This window comes from Dipodomys merriami, unplaced genomic scaffold, assembly GCF_024711535.1.
Source record: "Dipodomys merriami isolate MVZ:Mamm:240054 unplaced genomic scaffold, mDipMer1.0.p SCAF_681, whole genome shotgun sequence".
In the NCBI taxonomy this organism is placed as follows: Eukaryota; Metazoa; Chordata; class Mammalia; order Rodentia; family Heteromyidae; genus Dipodomys; species Dipodomys merriami.
In genome coordinates, this window is record NW_027206270.1 from 461,723 (window position 1) to 485,671 (window position 23,949).

The 23,949-nt window shown below is 39.1% G+C and overlaps 1 pseudogene; it reads right to left on the minus strand.

The window, feature by feature from the left end:
* Positions 1-3,056: 3,056 nt before the first annotated feature.
* The window catches only part of LOC138816090 (myelin protein zero-like protein 3 pseudogene), a 38,291-nt pseudogene continuing 17,398 nt past the window's right edge, over positions 3,057-23,949 (minus strand).

Genomic DNA, 23,949 nt, shown 5'->3' on the forward strand with positions numbered 1-23,949 from the left:
GGATTATAATGTGACGGTGTGATGTCCTATTCTGGTCTGTTCTATTTGGAGTTCTCAAAGTCTCTTGTATCTGAATAGGCCTATCTTTTTGCATGATTGGGAAGTTCTCTGCTAGGATCTTGTTAAATAAATTTCCTAACCATTAACTTCTGTTTCTAGGTGCTCCTCTACACACATTATCCTCAGATTAGGCCTTCTGATGGTGTCTTCCAAGTTTTGAATAGATCTATCATATTTCTTACACTTATCTTGGATGGTTGTATGTTCTTTCTCTGTAATATCTAGGCTGTCTTCAATCACCGAGATTTGATCTTCTGCATGGTCTAACCTGCTGTCAAGAGTTTCGACTTTCTTTTTTATTTATTTTCCTTGTAATTGGTCAGCTTTCATGGCTTCAAATTCTTTGTTGCAGCTTTGTTTTACATCTTGAATGTACTTCTTTACTTCCTTAATTTGGTGTTCAGTGTTTATTCTCAAATCACTTAGTTGATTGGTTATGGTTTCCTTGGACTCCCATTCCTTCTGTTGGGTTCCGTTCAGTATTCCCTTTGTGGTCTCCCCGATCTCATTCAGCTCTTTGTTAATGGATTCCAACAATGCCTTTAGTGATCTTTGTGCATTCTCATTTTGCTCTCTCAATTCCTGTATTACTCTTTGCTTAGCTTCTCACGTTCACGCCATTCCTGTAGTTCTCTTTGAGTGTTCTCAGCCTGCTCACGCCATTCCTGCCTTTCTCTTTGAGTGATCTCAACCTGATCAAGCAATTCCTGTATCAGTTTTTGAGTAGTTTCCTCACGCTCATGATATTCCTGTATTAACCTTTGGTTTGCCCCTTCTCTCTCCCTATCACATTCATAGAAAGTCTTTGCAAGTTTTCAATCTTTTCCTGTATTAACCTTTGGTTTGCCTCCTCTCTCTCCTTTTCATGGCCATATAGAGTCCTTTGTTCATTTACCATGTTTACCAGCAGTGTTTGTAGAGCTATTTGGGAACTCTCCTCTGGATTGCATTATCTGTTCTGTCCCCTGATTATTATGAGTGGGAGTTAAGATACCCACAGTTGTCGTTTTTCTTGTGTTTTTTTGGCTTACTCTGCCCATTTTGGATGAAAGTAACACCAGTTTGGTGCTAGAACACTATCTTAAGACAAGCATCACCCAAAATTTGTAGTTGCACTGTCCAAATTCTGCAGATACAATATAATTCAACAGATATATCTCTTCAACATCAAACAACTATATATTAATGGGCTATGAACAGCAAAGAAGAATTTGGCAAACCAGAAATTATTAGGTTTAGGGAGATATGTGGGTAAAAATAGGAATCGAGGGATGTGGGAAGGCACAGGGAGAATTAACTTAACTAAATCAAAATCTCAAAGTGGGAAATAGGTTAGATAGTATGAAAATAGAGAGAGATAAAAAAAGAAGAAAGAGAAAGAGAAAAAAAGAGACACGAAAAAATAGAAAAGCAAAATTTAAAAATTAAAAAGTGCAATGCTTAAAAATTATGCAAATATAAAAACGAAATATTCAGAGAAGAGTGAGGATATAATTAGAGAAGTGGAGGGATATAAAGGAGACGTGAAAAACTTAAAAATAAAAAAAATTAAAATATTATATAGGTATAAATAGTACTGCTATTAAAGAATGTAAGTCTAAGAGGTTTTGAATTGATGAATATATTTCTTGATTAATTGTGTACTCTGTGGGGGATAAGATCTAATAATCAACTACAAGTAATCTGAGGATGTGCAGAACAGCAATTAAGTCATACAAAGAAGAATGAAAGAGACAAAAAGGTGAAAAGAATGAGGAAGAAAAAAAGATTAAAAGTTAAATAGAGCTAAACAAAAAACAAAAAAATAAATGTTTTTTTTTTAAAAAAGAAAGAAAACATGCACACACACATATATCCCTAAAATAAAAATTATAAGAGGGAGAAAAAAAGTTACTAGAAAACAATTTTTTAAAGGTAAGAATTAAAAGAAGTTTTAGAAAAAAAACTTATGAAAGTTAAAAAATTTTTTTTTGATTTTTTTGGGTAGGGTTAGGAAAGTCCTGTATTTCCCTTGTGTCCATAACCAGCCTCTTGTTGGAGTCTCTGGTCTTCTTGTGGTGTTTTATTTTCCTGTGGCTTGGTTGGTTTCTTAAGTCAGTTTGTTTGAGAAGGCACAAAAATGCTCTGCTTTACCCAGGATTTTGTGATCCTTCTCCCAGTCTTGTTCAATGGGAAGGAAATCTGTTTTGAGTATCACAAGAGGGAGATGGTTTGTTCCTCTACTTTGGAGATGCTGTGATGAGGCTAGGTTCTGGGTAGAGTGGAGGCCTTTCAGCAAAAAGTAGATTTTCCCTGAGGGGTTAGCTCCTGAGACACTCACAGAGCCCAGCCTGGAGCCATTCTCAGGATTTATGTTTACTGACTTTCAATTGATTGTAGAGGCTGCTAAAGGGATGGACAGACTGTTGCTCTGTTTCCTATTGAAGAAAGCCACTCCTGGGCCTGGCAGCCTGAGCCGGGTGACTTTTCCCTGGGTTGAGCTGAGTCTGGCACGTCAGGTTAGGTTCTTGTGAGCTCCTAAATGACTCCAGTTTTCTTCCAAGGCCTGATTTGGAGCTAGCAGCTCAGCCAGGCCCTTGTCAGTATCAAAGATGGAGATCTCCGGTAGTGGGGGATGAGAGGTGGCTTCCCTCCTCTGCTCTCTGAGAAGGAGTGAGGACGTCAGGCTTCTACTCACGCCGAGTCTTGGTTCCTGGGCTGTCTCTGGTCTGCTAACTGCAGGATGAAGATGTCTTCTCCTTGTCGGTTCTTGCTGGTGTTGAATAGAATCTGCTCACTTGCCGCATCTGGCTCTTTCATCCCGGATTCTCTGTGTTGCAGGTATGGCGGCTATGGCTGCAGCTGCTGCAGCCACAGCCATAGCTGCAAATGCTGGCAAGTGCTCAGATCTGTCTCCTTGCCAGGATTTTCCCTCTCTGGCCTAACTCTCTGTACTGTGATGGCACACTTGTGATTCTCTGACTTAGGTCTGTTCACTGGAACACTAAAACTGCTTTCTATGGGAGAGCTTGTTTAACCTCTAGTTTCTCCTCTGCCATCTTCCTGGAACTCCAAGACTTCTTCTTATAGCCAGACTTTCTCTGCTTTTTCATCTCTGCAGCCTTCCTTGATATTCTCACAAGCATCAGAACAATAACTACTGCTGAGGGAATGAAAACAAGAATAGAAAGAAGGGCCACAGAGGACAGCATGGTACCAAAACCCCTTTCTGTGATTGTTAGTTCCATCAGGGGGATGTCATGGTGCACATCTGGGAGATTCTTCACAGCACAGCTGAATGTCCTATTGTGTGGAGAGCTGCAGGGGCCACGACCAAAGATGGCACTGGCTTCCGCCTTCTGCCTTCCCGATGGCGAGTGCTCTCTGTGAATAACAACTCCTTATATGGCTATGGCTTGGCTACTGGCTTGCTTCTGTATTTGTGACCCTATTTGTATATGCCGCATGGCACCTCGGGATTGGCCATCCAGGAGGCTTATAACCGGATTGCGGGTGCGGGGAAGGAGAAGCTTGCAGATGAGGTTCCCGAATAAACTGCTTTGAGAAGAATCCCGGGTCATGTCTTCCTTGCTGGTCGAGGTGGTCGCAACACTATTGTCTATCAGGTTAGGGTTGCTTATGCTTATGGATGCATCCCCTTTGTATACATTTCCAGCCCAGGAGATCTGATCCTGAAAAGTGCCTGCTGTGGTTGGGTACTGGAAAGACTGATAGTGAAATACAGATTTTGTGCGACTGCTGCTGGGAGGACGGTACTTACAGTCTATGGTCAGTTTGTCAGTGACATATGAAGATGACTTGAAGGTACATCTCAACTTGACATTTTCTCCAACATAACCTCCTATGTCAAAAGCTGCACTAATCCTGCAAGAGTAGGATGCCTATCAGGGCAGAGAAGGTGCAGCCCTAGCCTCAAGCGGCTCTGATCAGCGGCATCCCGGCTGCTCCTCAGGTATCTGCCTAATTCTTTCTGATGGAGGCATGGAATTCCATTGTGTATATTTTCTTGATCCATTCATATACTGAGGGGCATCTGGTTGGTTCCATATCTTAGCTTTGTTAAATAATGCTGCAATAAACATGGTTGTGCTGGTAGTTTTAATATACTCCTTTCCAAAGTGGTTGAACAAGTTTACACTCCCCCCAACAATGCAGGACGTTCCCTTTGACCACATCCCCTCCAGCATAAGTTATTATTAAATTTGTTGCTTATAGCCATTCAAACTGGGGTGAGGTGGAATCTCAACATTGTCTTGATTTTCATTTCTTTTATGGCTAAAGAATTTGAGCATTTTTTCATGTGTCTATTGGCCATTCCTATTTCCTCTTCAGACCTTTCTCTTTAAATCTTTAGCCCACTTATTTATCAGGCAGTTGTTTCTTTGAGGATTTGTTTTTGGAGGATTTAATTTTTTGAGGTCTAATTATATGTTAGATATGAGATCCTTGTCCATTGTAAGCCTAGTGAAGATCTTCTCCAAATCGTTGGGCTTTCTCTTGATCTTGATAGCTATGTCCTTGGTCGTGCAGAAGGTCTGCAGTTTCATGCAATCTCATTTGTCCAACCTTTCTTTGATTTTATGTGTTTCTGGGTCTTTATTAAGAAACTTTTGGCAAGTGCCATGAGCCCTGGAGTTTCTCCTTTTCCTTCCTGTAATGTTTTCAGGGTATCTGCTTGGGCTCTGAGGTCTTTGATCCCTTTGGAGTTGATTCTTGTGCAGTGTGCTTTATAAGGGTCTAGTTTTAATTTTCTACAGGTGTGAAACAGTATATGTTTTATAAGTCATTGTCCATCTCTGTAGAGCCCTCCACAAGTTTATATGTATTTGTAGCTTGGGAAAGGAAATAAGAGTTAAATCAGGACAGTTGGAGGCTATGGTTTATAGGGCTCATTTGAGACGCTTTTGGAAGGAATGTTAACTTTTTCCATCTGATGCACTACAGATGGCAGTCTTGGTACAGGAATTGAGTAGACTGCTATTGGATAGGAAGCTTGTACTGATTCCTCCTGATTTTCCCCTGAAGACAAGGAGGGTGAAGTAGCCATGAGCATGAATCTGTGTGGGGTTTGCAATAAATATCTATTGACTGTGTATTTCTAATTTCTGTTGCCATAGGCAAATGAATGAAAGGATTTTTCCTTTCGTACTTTAGCTGTAACTAGATATTTTTCATTTTCTAAATCTTATTTTATTGTGAAGATTCTATAGAGAGGCAACAGTTACATGAATAAGGCAATGAGTACATTTCTGGTCAAGCATTGTTACCCCTTCCCTTGTTTTTTTCTACTATCCCTTACCTTCTCCTCCACCCTTCCCCACCCAAAGTTGTAAAATTCATTTCTAACATACTGTCCTATGGATATCATTGTTGCAAAGGGTCATCCTGTGTCCTTGTTTCAGCATTTTTGTTATTTTGGTTCCCCTCTCTAAATTAGAAAAATGTATATACAAGGTGCACGGTAACAAAGTCAAGTCAAAGTCAAAAGGGGACATATTGTAGGAGGAAGAATATACATGATATATTTAAAACAACAACAACAAATGAGCCCCAAAATATAGTACCTTGTTTATATACGACATTTAGTCTAAAACTCCTTAGACATCTTAAGTTTGGACTATTTCTTTTTTTTTCTGCCAGTCTTGTGGTTTGAATTTGGGCACTCTACTGCTTAAGCCTCATTTGAGCTTATTCTGAGTAGTATATCTTATATAGAATGTGATAACTTTTCAGCCTGGGCAGGTTTCAAATAATGATCCTTAGATCTCAGCCTCTTGAATATCTAGGAGTACAAGCATGAGCCACCAGCACCTTGCTTGAATAATCCCACAGTTTTAACTACAGATGTTTTCATATCCCCTACCAACTATGCTTCCTGACCCTTTTTTAAAGTTATTTCTAAATAGCTTATGGAGGATTTTGAGCATTGCTTAATCATTTTTTCACTTTCATTACTAGTTGCACACTCAGAGGTTTGATGGAGTTACTTCCACACACACATATGATGTACTTGCTCATATTCACCCTGCCTTCCCAGTGTCCAGCCCCTTAATGCAAGGCCCAGAACCACTGTATATGTGCAAACATTCACTGACACTCTCAAACACACACACACACACACACACACACACACACACACACACACACACACACACACACACACAGCAGAACAATTAGCAAAGGATATAATGTGGACCAGGAACTGCAAGGAAACATGGTAAGGTCGATTGTCTTTTCCCAGTTCCTCTGCCTTCCTCAATTCTCTGCTATTCCTTAGAACAATTCAAGCCTTACACAACTCACATCTGTCTGTTATGAACAACCTGAGCCTGGATTCCAGTTTGCATTCATAGGAAGCTGCCGTTGCTTGGATAGCTGGTCCTCAGAGTAAGCAGAGGCTCTCAGGTCATGTTTTCTTTTTCCATGTGTAGTGTCAATGCAGACCCTGAGACAGTAAGCAGCATCTTGAAGTGTATTGACATCTGTGTGAGCTACAAGACTCACCTCAAAAAACAAGCAAAGGAAGTGGGATGCAAAGTAAAAATCCTGAACCAATGGACATATAGGTGACTGAGAGTCAATTTCCACATTACTGGAGTAAATACAAGGGCAAGTCCATTTGAAGAGGCGTCTCCAAACATTTCATGGGCCCACATGACATGTCTGGCAGAAAGCCACTTGGGTGTGTGTATGTGTGTGTGTGTGTGTGTGTGTGTGTGTGTGCCTGAAGGCTGGTCTGGGGCTCAGGCTCAGGCAGGGTGCTGCCTGTCCTTATGCATTTTTTTGCTCCAGCCTAGTGTTCTACCACCTCAGCCACAGCTCCACTTTTGACTTTTTTGGTAATTGATTGGAGATGAGAATCTGATGGACTTTCCTACCCAGGCAGGCTTCAACTGTGACCTTCAGATCCCAGCCTCCTGAGAAGCTAGTATTAAAGAAGGGATGCACTGGCACCTGTCAAGAAGCCTCTTTTTTTGGGGGGGTTGTCCGGTTGTGGGGCCTGAACTCTGGGCATGGGTGCTGTTCCTCAGCTCTTCAGCTCAAGGCTAGCACTATAGCACTTGAACCACAGCGCCACTTCTGGCATTTTTCTGCTTATGTGGTGCTGAGGAATCGAACCCATGGCCTCAAGCATGCAAGGCATGTGCTCTACCACTGAGCCACCTACCCAGCCCAAGGAAGCCTCTTAAATAACAGATCTATTCATAGGGAGACAGGAATTGCCTCAGTCCAAGAGATGGTGTTGAGTTTTCATGTTTTGAAAGAATAATTACACTCAATAGCAAAGTATGAAGTAATATTGAAGGAAAGAAGGCAGCAAAATTTCATAAATCTGGGGTTGTGAAAGCCCATCGAACATGAGACTTTCATATAGGAATAAGAATAACATCTATGTGGCAACATTGAGGCTCACCCATGTGGTCACATGTACTGTTTGAAGCCCTGTTCTCACATGATATGTTTCCAGAAATCTGGGATTCTGCTCTGTAGAAGATGTTTCCCAGTCACACTGGTAATTCTCTTAGTTCTGTTTTTCACACTTCTCATCCTTCATTCTTAGTATTATCCAAGTATCTTTTCCAATGCTGCTCCAGAAGATGCTTTCAATGTCACAGTAAGGATTCATTTAATAAGAGAAATATGTTTGAAGAACTTTAATATTTATATTAATAATATAATTACTAATAAAGACTAATATTCAAGAACTATTATAAGATCAATAAAACATGATTTGTAGCAGCTATGTGGCTTTGGTATTAAAGCTGATAGCAGACATGTATTCCTAGACCATTATGAATCTGTAGTTATTGCAATCTTACAATGAAAAAGTTCTTAAGAAAGAAAATGTCTTGATAATATAAGCAACCCAATAGTTGTTGAATAAGACCTATATAGTGAGGACTTCTGTTGAGCTGGTACAAACTGGTTCTTGCCCTGAAAGCATCACCTATCTGTTCTGAGAGTCAGTCAGGGTTAAGTAGGGACACATGCTTCCAGATGACTGATCTGCCTGGCATTCACTGCATAAATCCATTCAGGCCCACAGCCCTATAACCAATATAGGACAACATTCAGAACAGTCTTCTTGTCTTTCAGATTCAAGCCTGTAATCCTAACTCATTAGCAGACTGATATCTGAGGATCACGGTTCAAAATCACCCTGGGAAGCAAAGTCTGCAAGATTCTTATCTCCAGTTAACCAGAAAAAAGCCACAGTGAAAGGTATAAACTGAGAAACAGTAAAGGGGTGTAATTGTCCCCCCAAAATGGATTCTTTACCTGACAACTGTTTAACTGACTTAACTGTTATTCCTCTGAACATCATCTTCCTAATAATATTTTTTTAAGAAAAGGAAAGATGAGGCTGGGAAGGTGGCTCAGTGGTAGAGTGCTTGCCTTGCATGCATAAGGCCCTGGATTCAATTGCTCATTACCACTTAAGCAGAAACTATGCTGGAAATCACGCTGTGGCTCAAGTGGTTGAGACTAGCCTTCAGCTGAAGAGATGAGGGACAGTGCCCAAGCCTAGAATTCAGGCCCATAACTGGAAAAAAGGAACAAAGCAAAAGAAATAAAAAGGAAGAGAGTTGTTGCCAGGCTCAGTGGCCAATCCTCTAATCCTAGCTATTCATGAGGTTGAGGATCAGTGATTGAAGCCAACTTGGGCAGGAAAGCCTGTACGAATTCTATTTCCAATTATGTCCAAAAAACTAGAAGTAGAATTGTGGTTCCAGTGGTGAAGTAGTAGACTTGAGAGGAAAAAATAAACTTCAGGGATAGTGTCCATTTCCTGAGTGCAAGAAAAGACATTATGAACTTGGTTTATCTGTAACTGTGATGCCTTTGTTACAGACGATTATGGACTGAAACTCTGAACACGGCATTCTAGGTCTGGCATTTTTGTGCACAAACTGTGTGCATAACCATCTTAACTCCTTTGCTATTCTATAGTTGCAGATTTAATTATATTCTCACCATGGAAGAGGTTTCAGTATTTACTTTCTCTAGAGTACCTGCTTCCTTGTCCTCTGCTCTTTACTCACTGACAGCAGTATTTTACCTGAGAACACAAGGAGGAGAATTGGCAAGACCTTGAAAGAAGGGAAGTTGCTAGAAGTGGGTGAGATGCTTGAGATAATGCCCAGGACCAGGTCAGAATTTTTTTGTGAAGACTTGCCATGGTGTGTCAATCTTTATCAATATGCTGAGGGTACTTGGACATAAAGAGGAGGTCTCAATGCCTACTGGTGTCATTCAGACTACACAGATATAAGCCAGCTAATCATGCTCTCACTTTCCCAACATGGAGTTTTGGTCCCTGCATGTCAAGGGAACTCAGGATCAAGCATGGACAGCTATCCACACAACATCCAGTTGTGACCTCTACATTGATACAGCATTGAAAGCAGTTCAGCATGAATCACATGGAGCTTGTCAAAATCATTGAAGGGATGGGAAAGTGGTTCTTTGTTGTATGGACCAAAGCAGAAAGATCACCATACAAGTTTCCTTTTAGAGACCCCACTTCTGTTCAATGGCCAAGAGAACATACATGAAAACCTCCAGAATGAGGAGGTATGTATACCCCTATGTTTCTAACCTGGACCCTTTACTGCATGATTTCCCAGAGCTTATGGAAACAATGAAACTAAATCTCTCGAAGATTTGGCACTGAAGTCCCTCAGAGACCATTGCCTACATCTGTGAGGAGAGCATAGGAGTTAAAATGGCCTGTCAGAGAGGGGAATACCCACAGAGTGTCTTCGTGACATAGCAGGCATCCAGGATTCAGATAATTTGGGAGGGGTTTTGAAAGCCTCTTTGGTGTGGATGGTGAAACATTGAAGCAGTTGGCACCGAGGATGGGAAAGCCAGTTGAAGAGTACATGGGTCCCATCAAGTCCCAAGATGGGCAGATCTACTATCAAGAGAGCTGGACATTGTGATGGATATGTTACATAACTGCTTTTGCTCATGGACAAGTCTTAGGCTGTCTACTACCACAAATGCATGGAAGAGAGATAGAAACTTGATACAGTTGCTGACATCATCAAGATCATCCTAAGGAAGAACTTGATAGACATTATCATCTGATTGTGTGTCTGGGTGATGGATGGGGGGATGTGTATGTGTGGAAACTAGGGCTTAAACTTTGGGCCTGGACACTGCCCCTGAGCTTCTTTGGCTCAAGACTTGCACTATAGCTCTTAAGCCATAGCTCCATTTCCAACTTTTGTGATATTTTATTGGAGTATCACAAGTACTTACTTACACGATAAACTTTAATTATGAGGTGATATGATTTTAAAGATGACATACTATACTACTATGCAAATGTAACAAATAAAAATGGGAGTCAAAAAGACACTCTAAGGACTATGTAGGAGGTTTTATGAAAGCCGTGAAGTTATATCTAAAAAAAGTGTTATTAGAGACTTAGACAACAGTGTTCAATTTCTTGTACCGGATAAAAGAATGCAGTCAGTTATTTCTGTTTAAATGTCTAATATTATTTTTTCTCTTTTTACTGTGTTTGTAATACATGCTACTAATATTAATATGTGTATTGGACTCAAGCTGATTTGTTGAATCAAGAAAAGTTTTGAGAGGTTGAACATCACCTCAATAGTACTCTGAAAGATGATATCTGGCCATGGAAGGGTTAAAATAGAGCTCCGGAGAGGGTTAAACTATTGCCCTTTCCATAGTGCTTTAAAGGCCTTGAAACCTGGGAGATAAAAGAGAAGTCTCCTTTCTCAAAACAATAAGGGAACCAGTGTTACTCACTGTGGTGGCTCTGATTGTAATATTGATGCTTCATTTTTGCATGTATCCATGGTAACCTTCCCAGTGTGAATTCAAATAAATATGATTGCTTGTGTGACCTGGAGCCCAGGTGCCATTGAGCCTTGGTACCCTGCGTCCTCATTGATTTTGTTCGTTTTGTCTACACTTGTCTGTGTATTTTCTAATATTCTTCAGCTTGGTATCCAATTGCACTGCCTTGGGTTACAATTAGCATCAAATAAGAATATTCTTGAACTGTAAAAGATAAAAAGCTTACAAACTTTCTTATCCCAAATGACTTCAAACCACAATCCTCAGATCTAAGCCTTCTGAGTAGCTAGGATTACAGGCATGGGCCCCTGGAAACCAGCATTCATAAGAACACTTGATGTCAGTGAGATCTTTCTTGGGCAATGTCTGCACATCTCAGTCCTCCTCAGCTCTGTTCCTTCCTGTTGCTCAAGCAGAGTCCAAAACTTTCACTCCTTTGTGTTCAAAATCCTTGAGGTTATTAAATTGACTTGCTCACCATATACCTCCTTTCCATAAATCAATAGAAGGTTTTACTCCTTACCATCGATTAATTTTATTAACTAAATTAACTGGGATCCACACAGAGGTGACATGTCCTTTTCTGGATTGCACCCTGTACACCTATGTTTTACTTTATCTAATAAAGTTAACATTATTTACCTTGTTTGATGCTTCTTACTTTTTCCATATTTATTCCTTCTCACCTCTCTTTCCCTTGCACAGAAGGAAGAACCATTTGGAATGGTGAAGAGTGTGTTTTTAGTCATTCTCTGAAAAGCTTTACCAATGGATCCTGATTCCCAAGTCCTGTGTAACTGGCCTGTAAAGTCTTGTTCTTTAATCTCTCCTCAGCTTACACAAATGACCAATTTTATCTAAAAAAGGCTATAGGAGATGAGTTTAGGAATTCGTTTCTGGTTATCAGTCAGGAATCCTTATTACCTGGTCACTGTGCATAAGTTGTTTCTGTTTCATTTTTATTTGAATAGAACAAGCAGTGTGTACAATTAGTAGCCAAATTAGACTTACAAGTATTTTTTTTTTTAATTCAGGGATAGCAGGCTCTCTTATTTGAACCACAGATCAACTTCTGCCCCACATACTTTTCTTTTGGTGGTAAATAGGACGGTGTCCCACAGGAAGCCAAGGGAACTACACAGTATCCTTAAATCTGAGGACTGCAGTTCACAGTCAGCCTGGACAGGAAAATCTATGAGCGTCTTATCTCCAACTAATCAGCAAAAAGTCAGAAGTTGAGCTGTGGCTGAAGTGGTACAGCAGCAACCTTGAGCATAAAAAAAGCTAAGTGAAAAACAGATGTAGCACTAAGAAAACCACAAAATAATTTTTTTAAAAGTGGAAGAGAGCACAAAGAGTCTACTAAAAATGATAAAATGACCAAGAAACTGGTGGATCACACTTGTAATTCTACCTACTCAAAACACTGAAATTGAGGATCACCATTCCAAGCCAGCCAGGACAGGAAAGACCATTGTGTGTGTGTGTGTATGTGTGTGTGTGTGCATGAGTGTGTATGTGCCTTTCTGGGATATGAACTACAAGTATTTTTTGACCATTTCTGATCTTTTGGAGGTTAATTTGAGATAACAGTCTCATGAACTTTCCTTGCTCCTGACGTTGAATCACAATCAGCACAATTCAAGACCCTATGTTAATCTCTATACTTACTTCCAGCTAACCACCAAAACCAAAAACTGAACCAAAGTGCAACTGTTTTAGAGCATGCTATCCTTCAGCAAGATTGGTGAGGCCCTCAAAACAAGCCAGAGAACCAACAAATAAACAAGTGAATGTATGTGAAGAAGAAAAGAGTCAATGAGTTTTTAAAATATAGACGCATACCTTTAATCCAATCTGAAATCTAGGGATCACAGTTCGAAGCCTGCCTGGGCAGGAAAGCCCAACTAACTTGAGTGTGCTAGGCATGGGCTAGAACTTGAGTTTTTTTGCTCAAGTTTAAAACTACTACTTACCGTCTCATGTGGTTAATTGGAGATTAGACTGATGGTCTTTCAAAGCCCAGACTGGCTTTAAACTGTAATCCTTAGATTTTAGGATACTGTGTAGTGCTATTGGTTTCCATGGGACTCTTATTTCCTATTAACCACCAAAAAATAAAAGATTGAAGTTAAGCTACGGCTCAAATAATAGAGCCTGCTAGCTTTGAAATGAAAAACAAAATACCAAAAACAAAACAATCCTCAGCGAGAGTAAGTAGGCCTTGAATTCAAGCCTCTGCCTGCTCCCCCTCAAAAAAAACCCCTCAAGAGTAGAGTTTTTGTTTGTGCTAGCTTTGAGCAAAAAAAAAAAAAAAGATTCAAATGGTTTTTCTTTCTTGCTATTTTTCTTAACATATTTATAAGATGATTTCTTTGTTGCTTTGCATGTCCCTTCCCCATGGTATAACCCTGTTTCACTGTATGCGATGTTGTTATAATTTGTTGAGGGTAAGGGAGAAAATTGTTTAAATAGGGATACAGGTGGACCCATTGCAACAATGAGATGTACAAGATGTTATGTCAAAAAACGAACTTTACAACTTTCGCGTGGGGCAGGGGGTGTGGAGGGGATGGGAAAAATGGGAAGGGAAAACAGAGGAGGCAACAATGCTTGATAAAAAATGTACTCATTACCTTGCTCAAGTAATTGTAACCCCTCTGTACAGAATTTTCACAATTAAAAAAAAGCCAAAACTCTCATGGACAGTGAAGTCAGTGAACTAGTGTGGCCTAAATGTAGAGCTTGTTAGTTTTGATCTAAAAAACAAGCCAGGTGCCTCTGGCTCATGTCTGTAATCCTCGCTACTCAGGAAGCTTAGATCTGAAGATGACAATTGGAAGCCAGCCTAGGCTGAAAAGTCCCCTGGTGACTGTTTTGTCCAACTAAGTAGAAGTGGCACTGTGGCTGAAAGTGGTAGTGTGCCTGCTTTGTCCCTGAAGGCCGGTGCGTAGGCACTGAGTTCAAGCCCTACAATTGACAAAATCAATTAATTAATTAATTAATTAATTACTGAGCATAAATGGGTATGCCCTAATAATAAAAGACATGAACTTTCAAAAAGGGGGAAGAGACAATCAAATAAATGAAAAGGTGCAAAAAGGAGGATATTGAAGCTTTCTAAATAAAAATTGTAATCCTACCTGTTCTGAGGACAGTGGTTCAAAACCAGCCTGGGCAGGAGACATTTTACTGTGTTCAATACTGAGGCTTGAACTTGCTATGCTTTGCTCATTGCTGGAGGTCTACTTCTTCCTACGTGTTGGTGCTTATTAGATATAATTGTCTCATTGACTTTGTTGCGCAAGACTGGCTTTGAACCATGATTCTCAAATTTCATTCCTCTCTGTAATGCTCTTGGCTTGCTATTGATATTCTAATCTCCTATTAACCACAAAAGATACAGAAGTTGAGCTATGGTTCAAGTAGTGAAACCAACTACCATTAAGGTAAAGGTAAATAAAACCTCAAGGAGACTCATCATGACTTAATTTCAAGACTTAACAACCACCACTCAATTAATCAAACAAACAAACAAAAAGAACCTCAGTCACATTTACCTGAGTTTGAGCCCTAGAAGAAGAGCTACAAAAAAGAGAAACAGCCTGTAGTTTACCTGTGGTCAAAGTTGTAGAGCATGGTACTTTCAAGAGGAAAGGAAAAACTGAGCATGAGAGCTAGTGCCTAAGAACAAATGACAAAAAAAAGAAATAATAAATAACTGAAAAGGTGAAAGAAGAGGTAATTAAAGATTTCTAAATGTTGACTCACAGTTATAATCTTGAAGGCTAAGGCCGCTGACATCTGTAGATCATGGTTGAAAGCCATGTTGGGCAGGAAAGTACATGAAATTTGCTTCACTGTGTTCAGTTGAGGGACTTAAAGTTGAAGTGTTTTGCTCATGGCTACAGGTCTACTATCTTCTGCCTATTAGTGTTGGACTGGAGATAAGAGTCTCATGGAATTTCTTTACAAGGCTGACTTTGAAATATAATCCTCCAATTTCTAGCCTCTCTTTACTGTCCTTGACTACCCATGGGACTCTTGCCTCATTTTAACCACTTAAAAAAGGCAAAAGTTGAGCTGTGGCTCAAGTAGTATAGCCTTCTACCCTTCAATTAAATAAGTAAATCAATAAAACCTCAGAAAGAGATGGGAGGGATGAGAGCGAAAGTCAGAGCATCTTACAATAAGCAAAAGGAAAGAAATGTAAATATCACCTGGAAGAAATAATTGTATTGTCAAAGCTTATAGAATTGTATTGTCAAAGCTTACAGAATTCACAAAATTTAGACCATGATAATGACAATTTACTTTGTGAAGGTTAAAATATATTTGTGACTTCAACTAAATATTACTTTTCATTCTTCAAGGAAATAGAGGAGGCAATCCAAAAATTCATATGGAACAATAAAAGACCCCGAATAGCAAAAACGCTCCTCAATGGAAAGAACCCTGCTGGAGGAATAGCAATACCAAATTTCAAACTCTACTATAAAGCCATAGTAATCAAAACAGCTTGGTATTGGCATAAGAACAGACCTCAGGACCAATGGAATAGAATTGAAAACCCAGAAATGAACCTACAGACCTATAGCCATCTAATCTTCGATAAGGAAGCTAAAACAATAGAATGGAAGAAAGACAGCCTCTTCAGTAAATGGTGCTGGCAAAATTGGTTAACTACATGTAGAAAACTAAAGCTAGATCCTTATATATCACCCTGCACCAGAATCAACTCCAAATGGATCAAAGACCTTGAACTCAAAGCAGACACTCTGAAAACATTACAGGATGGAATAGGAGAAACCCTAGGTCTCCTTGGCTCAGGTCGAAATTTTCTGAATAGAGACCCGGAAGCACAACAAATCAAAGAAAGGTTGGACAAATGGGATTGCATAAGATTGCAGAGCTTCTGCAGGGCAAATGACATAGCTGGCAAGATCAATAGAAAGCCCACCGATTGGGAGAAGATCTTTACTAGCCATACAACGGACAAGGGTCTCATATCTAAAATATACTTGGAACACAAAAAATTAAACCACCCAACAACAAATCCTCAAAGAAACAACTGCCCAATAAATAAGTGGGCGAAAGACTTAAAGAGAAGCTTCTCTGAAGAAGAAAGAAGGATGGCCAATAGACACATGAAGAAATGTTCAACATCCCTAGCCATAAAAGAAATGCAAATCAAAACAACATTGAGATATCACCTCACTCCAGTTAGAACGGCAAAAATCAAGAACTCTAATAACAACAGATGCTGGAGGGGATGTGGACAGAAAGGAACCTTACTTCATTGTTGGTGGGAACGTAAACTTGTTCAACCACTTTGGAAACAGTATGGAGGTTCCTCAAAAGACTTCACATAGATCTCCCCTATGATCCAGCAATCCCACTTTTGGGCATTTACCCAAATGTTTACAAACAAGACCACACTAAAGCTACCAGCACAACTATGTTTATTGCAGCATTATTTACCATAGCTAAGATATGGAACCAACCCAGATGCCCCTCAGTAGATGAATGGATCAAGAAAATGTGGTATATATACAGAATGGAATTCTATGCCTCCATCAGAAAGAATGACATTTCCACATTTGTTAGGAAATGGAAAGGTTTGGAAAAAATTATATTAAGTGAAGTAAGCCAGGCCCAAAGAAGCATAGGTCCCATGGTTTCCCTTATTTGCAATATCTAGTATAGGTATGAGTCAAGCGGAAAAGGCCAGATAATGTGATGTTAGGAAAATGAACCCTTAAATATGTAATGTTTTCGTTTCTTTCATGCATGTGTTTCTAATGCATTTATAAGATTATTTCTTTGTTGCTTTGTATATCCCTCCCCCACAGTGTAACCCCCGCTTTCACTATATTTGATGTCAGTATAACATGTGGAGGAGATGGGGACAAACAAGTCGTTTAAGGATTCAGGTGGACCTGTTGCAACAATGAGAAGTATAAAATGTCATGTCAAAACCAGCTTTACAATTTCGGTGTGGGGGGGGAGGGGGGTATAATTGGGTGGGGGGAGGGGGGTAAAATTGGGTGGGGGGAGGGGGGAGGCGGGGAAGGGAAGTGAAGGGCAAACAAAGGAGGAGGCTGCAATGCTTGGTAAGAAATGTATGCATTATCCTGCCCATGTAATTGTAGCCCCTCTGTACAGTATGTTCTCAAATAAAATAAAATACAATTTTAAAAAAAAATACCATTAACATAGATTAATCAATACTTAAAACACAACTCAAATCACAACTCTACCAAAGATAATCTGTTCAACTTTGTCCAGATTTGATCTTGGAGTTTGGAGGCATGGATTAGTTGGTAGAGCACTATCAAATGAGCAAAAAAGTCAGGTATCAAATTCAATTCCTGGTCTTGGACCTGAAAAATAAAACAAAAACAAAAACAAAAAGAGCTTGGAGTTATTAGTCATCTTATTCTTCATTAACTTTGAAGAGAAACAATTCTCTGTACTTGGCTAGAACATAATTTCTCAGCTACATTGTCTCTCCAGATTTCCCTGAATTTAAATTCATCCTTCTTACTTAGCTAATAGTAGAATGATAATTCTTCTGAAAAACTCTACAGTTAATTTATTGTGTTAGAAATTGAGTTATGTGTTAAAGAAGTATAAGAAAACAGATACAAATAGACTAAATTTAAATGAATGTTTCAGCTTCTCTATTCTCTTATAACTTCTATTTAGATGACTTTATAAGAGTATGATCCTATTAAGCTATATGAAAATTAAAAATACGTAGAAATAACTCTTATCAGACTTCCTAAGAGGAAAATATGTAGGAAGAAAGAGACCTTGTAATACCTCACTGTAAGTCATTGCATCCTTTTACTGATAGAGTCTAATCTGAGGCTTAACACTAAATATACCATAACTATAAATTTACCACAAAACTTTCTCCACATCTCTTGCAATTGGTATTATGAAATGAATTTTAAAAATTGTAATCAGTAACTTTAAGTTTAATAGTCTGAGATTTAAAAATTTTAAATATATTCTATCTAAAATATTAAATTATCAATAAAAATTACCTACTTACACAACTTTGTCATTATAAATGGAATTACTAAGTCATCAAGTATCTACCTCTTCACCCAAAGCAATACTTCTTAGAGTAATACAACATGTTTATTTAAGGACTTGAAATTATTTTTATATTGTTAAAGCTCAATAAAATGCAGATTTATTTTTTAAACTGAACTGTACCAAATGACAAATAGTATATGCCATCAAGAACTTATAAATATATCATCTTCAAATTCAATGTGATTAATATTAATCCTGTGTATAGACACATGTATGTGTATATATATATATATATGTGTGTGTGTGTGTGTGTACATATATGGTGGGTATATATATAATGTAAAATTTACAGTGACAGTTTGTCAGTTATGAACGGAATTTGGTATGATTTTAACTACTTCTTTAAATCTTTGTCTATCATTCAATTTTTGTATAAGTTTTGAACAATTTCAAAGTTTTTTTTGTTTTATATAAAAGCAAAGCTTGTTACTGACATATTATCAAGAATAAAATGTACTTTAAACTGTTAAAAAAAATATTACTTTTCCACAATTCTCTGCGATAAGAGAAATTTATGTAATCACCTAGTCACAATAATAATATAAACCTCAGAAAGAGTCACTAGGAATTAATTTCAACCCCCAACTCAACAAAATTTCCCAACGAGGGCCTTAAACAAAAATATACAATGAGCAGGAGCTGAGTTTTCACACTCTGAGCAAAAGCCAAATAAAACAAAAATTAGACAGTGGTAGACCTATGGCCCAAGTAATAAAGCAAGCTACTTTTCTTAATTTTAATTTAAATTTTTTGTGAACATACTGTACAGAGGGGTTACAATTACATGGGCAAGATAATGAGTACATTTTTTACCAGGCATTGCAGCCTCCTCCTTTGTTTACCCTTCACATCCCTTTCCAGCCTCCTCCCTGCCCTCCCACCGAATCCTCCCCCCACCCCCTGCACCAATGTTGTAAATTTCGTTTTCGACATGACAACTTGTACTTTTCATTGTTGAAACAAGTCCACCTGTATCCTTAAACAACTTGTTTTTCACCATCTCCTCCACAAATTATACCGACATCAAATACAGTGAAAGCAGGGGTTATACTGTGGGGGAGGGACATACAAAGAAAGAAAGAGATAATCTTTTAAATGCATTAGAAACAAATGAATGAAAGAAAAGACATTAAAATACATATATAAGGGTTCATTTTCCTCACATTACATTATCTGAACTTTTCGGCTTGACTCATACATATACTACATATTGCAAATAAGGGAAACCATGGCACCTATGTGTCTTTGTGCTTGGCTACTTCACTTAATATAATTTTTTCCAAGTCTTTCCATTTCCTAATAAATGGTGCAATGTCATTCTTTCTGATCGAGGCATAGAATTTCAGTGTGTATATAGAGCACATTTTCTTGATCCATTCATCTATTGAGGGTCATCTGGGTTGGTTCCATATCTTAGCTATGGTAAATAATGCTGCAGTAAACATAATTGTGCTGGTAGCTTTAGTGTGGTCTTGTTTGTAAACATTTGGGTAAATGCCCAAAAGTGGGATTGCTGGGTCATAGGGCAGCTCTATGTGAAGTCTTTTGAGGAACCTCCATACTGCTTTCCAAAGTGGTTGAAAATGTTTACACACCCACCAACAATGCAGTAAGGTTCCCTTCTGTCCACATCCCTTCCAGCATCTGTTGTTGTTAGAGTTCTTGAATTTTGCCATTCTAATTGGAGTCAGGAGGTATTTCAGTGTTGTTTTGATTTGCATTTATTTTATGGCTAGGGAGGTTGAACATTTCTTCATGTGTCTATTGGCCCTCCTTCTTTCTTCTTCAGAGAAGTTTCTCTTTAAGTCATTAGCCCACTTATTTATTGGGAAGTTGTTTCTTTGAGGATTTGTTGTTGGGGGATTTAATTTTTTGAGTTGCAAGCATATTTTAGATATGAGACCCTTGTCTGTTGTATGGCTAGTGAAGATCTTCTCCCAATCCGTGGGCTTTCTATTGACCTTGCTAGGTATGTCCTTTGCCATGCAGAAGCTCTGCAACTTCATATAGTCCCATTTGTCCAACCTTTCTTTGATTTGTTGTGTTTCTGGGTCTCTATTAAGAAAATTTCGGCCTGTGCCAAGGAGACCTAGGGTTTCTCTTATTCCATCCTGTAATGTTTCCAGAGTGTCTGCTTTGACACTGAGGACTTTGATCCATTTGGAGTTGATTCTGGTGCAGGGTGATATATAAGGATCTAGTTTTAATTTTCTACAAGTAGTTATCCAATTTTGCCAGCACCATTTACTGAAGAGGCTGACTTTCTTCCATTCTATTTTTTTAGCTCCCTTATCGAAGATTAGATGGCTATAGGTCTGTAGGTTCATTTCTGGGTTTTCAATTCTATTCCATTGGTCCTGAGGTCTGTTCTTATGCCAGTACCAAGCTATTTTGATTGCTATGGCTTTAGAGTAGAGTTTCAAATTTGGTATTGATATTCCTCCAGCAGTGCTCTTTCCGTTGAGGAGCGTTTTTGCTATTCAGGGTCTTTTAATTTTCCATATGAATTTTTGGATTGCCTCTTCTATTTCCGTGAAGAATGTGGTTGGAATTTTGATAGGTATTGCTTTGAATTTTTAGATAGCCTTGGAAAATATTGCCATTTTCACGATGTTAATCTTTCCAATCCAGAAGCATGGGAAGTTTTGCCATTTTCTAAGTTCTGTTTTGATTTCCTTTTTCAAGATTTTTAAGTTTTCATCATAGATGTCCTAGGTATTTTATTTTTGAGGGGGTTATTACAAATGGAGTTGCTTTCCTAATTTCAGCCACACTTTTCTCATTGTTGGCATAAAGACAAGCCATTGATTTTGGGGAGTTAATTTTATACCCTGCTACTTTGCCAAAGTTTTGAATCAGCTAAAGCAAGCTACTTTTAAGAGAAAAGAACAAGAAAACCTGAGTATGAAGGCAAGGCCCTAAACCCCTGACTTCCCAGAATGGAAAGTGGATCAGTCACGGAATTCAACAGTTTGTGGTTATTCTTTTTATCACAGCTGAATAATACCCCTTCAGTTCTAGGCCCTCCAATAGGTAATGGAAGTTAGGCTTGTTCTTTGCTTCTGGCACACAAATAATTTGTGTAGAAGAAACCTATCCTCTTGCTTCCTAGATTCCAGGGTTCAGCCTCTCTTGTGAATCACGGTGGGAGGTGGATGGCAGTGTGACAAGAGGTTCCAAATAGAGTGACAGCAATGATAATGAACTTGCAGCTGGCAGCTGGATGCCAGGGCTAGGTGGCAACTTGTAGTGCCCTCTGATTACTCAGCAGTAGGGAGACTGAGTTGGAGCACCTGCTGGCTCTGCCTATCAAGTCCACCCCACCACCAGAGGTATAAATGGGGATCTGAGTTGGCTGTGTCAGATTCCTGCTCCCCAATGCTACCTGTTTTCCTCTGTGCGTAACACTGCTGAGGACACACATCCAACTTTTCTATAGCCTTGCACAATGAGGAAGATTGTGTACATATAGGCAGGCCAGAGTGGCAACCAGATTGGCGCAAAGATGAGCATGGCATTGGCCTAGGATCCTAGTCTCAAATATAGGGGGAGGAGGAGGAAGAGGACAGGGTTGGAGGGTGGAAAAAGTGGTGGTCTTGGCTAGGCTGAGGTAGGTGGGGCTCCATAGTGGTCCCTAACCTTCTGCAAATAAAGTCCCCCAGATAGCTTCCCCAATTTCCCTAATTTGTGTGGCCCGGGTGAGTGTGGTTTTTAAATAAGGCTGGGGTATTTTCAAATCCTTTGCATGACTGAGTCTTACCTGAGATTCAAGTCATTGTACTTAGTAACCTGGAAAGAGAATAATGCATTTTGGGTCTGGTTTGAATGAAAGGAATTCAGTGTCTTTGAGCTGACAGATACGGAGGATTCCCTTTCTGCCAACTGATGAGTGTCAAATAATTGAGAACAGTTCTTCCATCTTAATGGAAATTTCTCTGAGTTCTCATGCCTCATTTCAGCTCAGTTAAGTTGGGTGATCTCTAAATCAGTGGTTGTTGGTGTATGCTCTGAGGACCCTTGGAGTTCTGGAGACCCCTCTAGCTGAGTCTTCAAGATACTGCTTTGGCGGATGGCCAATAGACACATGAAGAAATGCTCAACATCCCTAGCCATAAAAGAAATGCAAATGAAAAACATTGAGATACCACCTCACTCCAGTTAGAATGGCAAAAATCAAGAACTCTAACAACAACAGATGCTGGAAGGGATGTGGACAGAAGGGAACCTTACTGCATTGTTGGTGGGAGTGTAAACATTTTCAACCACTTTGGAAAGCAGTATGGAGGTTCCTCAAAAGACTTCACATAGAGCTGCCCTATGACCCAGCAATCCCACTTTTGGGCATTTACCCAAATGTTTACAAACAAGACCACACTAAAGCTACCAGCACAACTATGTTTATTGCAGCATTATTTACCATAGCTAAGATATGGAACCAGCCCAGATGACCCTCAGTAGATGAATGGATCAAGAAAATGTGGTATATGTACACAATATAATTCTATGCCTCCATCAGAAAGAATGACATTGCCCCATTTGTTAGGAAATGGAAAAACTTGGAAAAAATTATATTAAGTGAAGTAACCCAGGCCCAAAGAAACATAGGTCCCATGGTTTCCCTTACTTGCAATATCTAGTATATGTATGAGTCAAGCTGAAAAGGACAGATAAAGTGATGTGAGGAAAATGAACCCTTAGATATGTATTTTAATGCTTTTTTTCTTTCATTCATTTGTTTCTAATGCATTTATAAGATTATCTCTTTGTTTCTTTGTATGTCCCTCCCCCACAGTATAACCCCTGCTTACACAATATTTGATGTCAATATAATTTGTGTAGGAGATGGGGAAAAATATGTCGTTTAAGGATACAGGTGGACCTGATACAACAATGAGAAGTACAAGTTGTAATGTCGAAAACGAGCTTTACAACGTTGGTGCGGGGGGGGGGGGGGAGAGGCTTGGGGGGGGCTGGGAAGGGACGTGAAGGGTAAACAAAGGAGGAGGCTGCAATGCTTGATAAGAAATGTACGCATTATCCTGCCCATGTAATTGTAACCCCTCTGTACAGTATGTTCACAAAAAAATAAAATAAAATAAATTTTAAAAAAAGATACATCTTCGGCAATATCATCTCCATATAAGTCCACGTTCTCATCATAGAATCTAAACAGAATATGGTGTCATATAAGATGGAATACTCATAGAAGAATCTAGAGGTCTTTTATTCAGCCAGATCACAGAGATTAACAAAACTAAAATACCACCAATTTCTGTGCTTTTTTAATTTAGAAAATGTAATCATTTTTTACAAATATATTGGTGTCAACAGGACATGCGTTTCTTATAGTTACATTAAAATGCATTGTCCAGGCAGTTAACGTCCTAGGCCATAATACACATCTCTTTCCATCTCAGTTTTAGGAAATACTAAACGATGAGCACAGCATTGACTGCACTGGAAACTACTATGGAGACAGCAGCTTACAGCTGCAGAGAATCAAGGTATATTACAATGAGGCAGCTGGTGATTGTCTCCCATCTGGCTTCCCATACCATGGCACAATAATTCCCTAAGGAAACTAATGACAAGGAATGAGTTGGTGCCTTTCTAAGGGTAGTATTGTAATTTGAATTTGGGACCTTCATCTTGTAAGTCAAGTGCTGTATCCTCCTGAGCCACTCAAGCAGATATCTTAATTTTTGAGTATACTCTTGGGAATTTAAATACAATCCAAGATAAGGACTCAAATGTTTTTATTTCATGGTATTGTTTCTAACATATTTATAAGAAGATTTCTCTGTAGCTTTGTATGTATCTCCCCCATGGTATAACCCTGTTTTCATTGGATGTGATGTTGGTATAATTTGTGGACGGGAAGGGAAAAATCAAACTGTTCAAACAGGTATGCAGGTGGACCCATTCCAACAATGAGATGTTCAA